The following is a 5048-nucleotide window of genomic DNA, read 5'->3' as shown; positions in this document are numbered from 1 at the left end:
CCATAATTGAAGTCGACTCTTGCCACGGAGGATGCTACCTGTACCATAGTCAACTATACCTGTACAGATACAATATATACTCTTCTCCCCCTTTTTGGCATCAGCAAAGAGGGAACAGACTAAGAACTACACAGAATATATAGCATTAAACAGTAGCATTAAAGTTCAATCACAAGCACCTAAAGCAAAAGAAAACAGAATTGTCCAATGGCTGAGATAACAACCCCAAACCAGCAGCACAGCAAAACAAAAAAATTATCTTAAACCATATTAGCGACGCAAGAAATAAGTAAGAGTATTGCAGATGGCCTCCTTCAATTGTTCAAAGCTAGCATTGGCTGAGATGCTCACTCCATCCAACCTGTCATGAATTTTCCTGGAAGCTTTGACAGCATTCTCCCTAACTCTGAGAATAGCAACTCTTATTTTTGACACATTAGACCCTGTTTCCTTGGAGATAGCGTGAATGTCACCAAAAGTAGACTGAGTGGCTGTGAGGAGATTCTTGATTTCAGAGAGTTGAGTGGTGATGGCACGAAGCTTTTCATCGAGACCATGGTCACCAGGGCTGGGGTGAGAGGCAGGGGACTTAGAGGAGGGTTCTATAGGAGCAGGCTTAACTTCTCCCTCGTGCTTCTTAACCCAGGAGCCTTTCACACTGACATACCCCATACTAGCAAAAGCTCTAGAGTTGTAGGATTTTGAGATAGTGATAAAGGGATAGTTGGACAGGGAAATTTGATGAGATTCCAGAATGTGAGTGATGGCCATGCCGTAGGGTAGACTGGTGGGATCTTCAGCACTTTCAATCATGAAATTAATAACCGAGGAGGAAAGCTTGACTTTGAGTTTGGTCACTAGGCAGTAACCTAAGAAGATGTCCCTTTGAGAGAAGGTTGAAAAAGACCTAGTGCAGGGAAGAGAGTGGTTGCCACAATGTGAGCCAGAATACGAGTTTCAAAACTAACATCACTGGGACCTAACTGGTTTGGAAGGGAAGCAGAGGGACACTCAGCAATACACTGTTGAGCTTCGTCAAAAGAAATTTCTAAATCATCGGGCCAGGTATTTTTTAACAGCATAGGGAAACCAGAGCATTGACATTGAAAGAGAGAATCAAACAGGGCACAATCAATAACAATGCGCTTACCTAATACTAAGGATTCCAACCTGTCAGGCTTACTGGAGCGGAGATTGGCATAAAAAATCTTCACCAAGGATTCATAGACCTTAGGCGGAGGGATAGAGAGAAACTTAGCCCACCCTTGATTCACAAAGAGGTTTTTGATCTTACAATTTAGGGCTTCCATGTCGTCTAGGTCGACTACCCTACCATGAGCAATGGGCTTGTCTTTCAGAGCAATGAAGAAATCCTTATTTGGAGAATCCCAGAAATTTAGGTCGGATTCTAGAGAGGCAGAGAGATCAAACTTTGATTTCTTTGGGGTAGAAGAGACATGAGGGTCTTCCAAAGGGAGTTCCCCTAGGGCTTTTTCTCCTAAGGTTTGAGAGTGATCAGACAAATCTCCCTGTGAAGAGGCGAAACCCTCAGAGTGGTCAGACCCTAGGTCTACCTTTTCTGGAGGCATAGAAGGGGTTTTTGTTTTGGAACGGGTACTTTTTCTGGTGGATGCAGAGGGATTTCTAGGTTGTTTGGCCATTGAAGAAAGATGGTTTGGTTGGAGCTTTGGAGAAGGAGAAGGGTTTTCTAGAGTACAGGGATGAAGGTGATTGAAAGAGGTTCTCCGCCTTAAGAAGAAACCCTTCTGACGGTTGAGTCCGAAAAAGGAAAAGGTGTCAGTTGAAGGGACACGATGATTGGCTTTCCTACTTTGAACGACGAACTGATGTGAAAGAAGAGGAAAAGAGAGGGAAAGAAAATGGAGGCCTAATTAATGCATGGGTAAAGTACAATTATTATACCTGCAAGAAAATACAGTAGTACACATAGGTCCTATAGGTTATTAGTTAAGCAAGTAATGCCAAGTAATTTCCTTAATGCACAAAATCTATCCTCTAAAAGAGGCTTAGTAAAAATATCCGCTAATTGATCAGTAGTTCCAACAAAAGATATTTCTATGTCTCCCTTAAGCACATGATCTCTAATAAAGTGATGCTTAATATCTATATGCTTTGCTCTAGAGTGATGCACAGGATTTTTTGAAAGACAAATAGCACTAGAATTATCACAAAAAATTTGTATAGGTTTAAAGGAGAGTTCATAGTCACCCAGTTGGTGAGACATCCACAGTAATTGTGCACAGCATTGTCCAATAGCAATGTATTCAGCTTCAGTGGTGGATAATGCAACTGATGCTTGTTTCTTACTATTCCAGGATATCAGTGCCTTTCCAAGTAATTGACATGTACCACTAGTGCTTTTTTTTATCTTCCTTGTCACCTACAAGGTCAGCATCGGAAAATCCTTCTAGTTTAAAAGAGTTAGACCGAGGATACCATAGTCCATGAGATACAGTCCCAATGAGGTATCGAATGATTCTCTTCACTGCAGTCATATGAGATTCCTTAGGAGCTGACTGGAACCTGGCACATTTACACACACTAAACATAATGTCCAGTCGACTTGCTGTCAGATACAATAATGATCCTATCATTCCACGATATTTGGTTTCATCCACAGGGATTCCCTGTTCATCTTTGTCTAGATTTGTTGAAGGACTCATTGGTGTGCCAATGGATTTTGCATTGCTCATGCCAAATTTTTGAATCGGTTCCTTTGTATATTCTGTCTGACATATAAAGGTCACCTCTTCAAATTGTTGAATTTGGAGTCCAAGGAAGAATGTTAACTCTCCCATCATGCTCATCTCAAATTCGCTTTGCATCGGATTCGAAAATTGCTTGCACATAAGAGGGTTAGCACTACCAAATATAATATTATCAACATAAATTTGGATAATGAGATTACCTTCTGCTGATCTTTTAATAAATAAGGTAGTGTCTACTTTACCTCTTGTGAAGCCATGATCAACAAGAAAAGAGCTAAGTCTATCATACCATGCACGTGGAGCTTGTTTCAGTCCATATAATGCCTTAGTAAGCTTGTATACATGATAGGGAAACTTTGAATCTACAAACCCAGGCGGTTGTTTCACGTATACTTCTTCTTCAATAAATCCATTCAAAAAGACGCTTTTAACATCCATATGAAATAGTTTGAATCCTTTGAATGATGCGTATGCCAGAAGAATTCAGATAGACTCCAAACGAGCTACTGGAGCGAAGGTTTCGTCATAGTCGACTCCTTCCTGTTGTGAATATCCCTGAGCAACTAGTCTGGCTTTATTCCTTACGACCTTTCCATCCTCGTTCAATTTATTTCTGAAGACCCACTTCGTTCCGATTACAGAAACATTTTCAGGTTTGGGTATCAAATTCCACACCTGATTTTTACTAAACTGATCTAACTCTTCCTGCATTGCTTGAACCCAACTCGAATCTTTTAGAGCTTCCTCTATCTTCTTTGGTTCAACTTGAGAGATTAACGCAACATTTGCTTTCTTTTTGAGAGCTCCCCTGGTTTTCATTCCTTCATTTGGATCCCCAATGATGAATTTTTGAGGATATTCAGGTTCGCTTCTCCATTCATTTGGGCGTACGATGTTTGTAGTCGACTCTGTTGGATGATCTGGTACACTGCTGCTGATTGCATTAGTCGACTCTATCGTAGCAGATATATCAGTTGACTCTTGAGATTTGCTAGTCTCCTGGCTTTCTTGAGCTTGATCTTCTTCACCTGCAGTAGTTTCTTTCTCGACCAAGGGATTATTTTCATCGAATATAACATGTACAGATTCTTCTACACATAATGTGCGTTTATTATAGACTCTAAAAGCTCTACTATTTAATGAATAACCCAGAAAAATACCTTCATCACTTCTTGGATCGAATTTTCCAAGATTGTCCTTACCGTTGTTGTGAATAAAACACTTGCTTCCGAAGGGATGAAAGTAACTGATGTTTGGACGTTTACCTTTCCATAATTCATAGGGAGTCTTCTTCAAAATGGGCCTTATGAGACATCGATTGAGAATGTGACATGCTTTACTTACACCTTCTGCCCAGAAGTAGTTTGGCAGTGAATGATCGAGTAACATAGTTCTTGCCATATCTTGGAGGGTTCTGTTTTTTCTTTCTACAACCCCATTTTGCTGTGGTGATCGTGGTGCCGAGAAATTATGAGTGTATCCCTGATCATTGCAGAAATCTTCAAATGCTCTGCTTTCGAATTCTCCTCCATGATCACTCTGAATTGTTGAAATCAGATATCCCTTTTCTCTTTCAATCTTTTTGTAGAAAATCTCAAAATTTCTTAAAGTTTCATCCTTATGAGATAAGAAAATTACCCAAGTGAAATGTGAATAATCATCAACAATAACAAAGGCATATCTTTTTCCTCCTATACTGCAGTTCTAGTAGGTCCAAATAAGTCCATATGGAGCAATTGCAAAGGTTTAGAAGTAGATACAATATCCTTATTTTTGAAAGAGTTTCTGGTTTGCTTACCAATTTGACATGATCACAGATATGAGTTCTAGAAAAATTCAGTTTGGGTAAGCCAACAACTAACTCATGTTTGGACAACTTTTCTATCAAATGCATGCTAGCATGACCAAGTTTCCTATGCCATAACCATGGATCATCAGACATGGATGATAAGCAAATATGACCATCTATCTTTTCAAAACCATCAAGGATATAAACATTTCCGTACCTTTTACTAGGGAAACTATTTTACCTGATTCATCTTCAATAGCACAACCTGTTTTCTTAAAGTTTACCTCATATGCTGAGTCGCATAGTTGACTTATGCTCAGGAGATTGTAGTTGAGTCCATCGACGAGATACATTTCAGTTTTGTTATTGAAGGGAATCGTTCCCGTACCAATTATTTTACCTTTTGAGTCATCCCCAAACTTAACGCTTCCTCCATCAATTTTTGTAACTTCTTTGAACAGGTTTTTGTCACCTGTCATGTGATTGGAAAGCGCACTATCTAGATACCATCCCTTTGCGGCTTATTCTGT

This window comes from Nicotiana attenuata, unplaced genomic scaffold (genome assembly GCF_001879085.1).
Source record: "Nicotiana attenuata strain UT unplaced genomic scaffold, NIATTr2, whole genome shotgun sequence".
NCBI classification, from domain to species: domain Eukaryota; kingdom Viridiplantae; phylum Streptophyta; class Magnoliopsida; order Solanales; family Solanaceae; genus Nicotiana; species Nicotiana attenuata.
Note: the sequence above shows the minus strand (reverse complement) of the source record.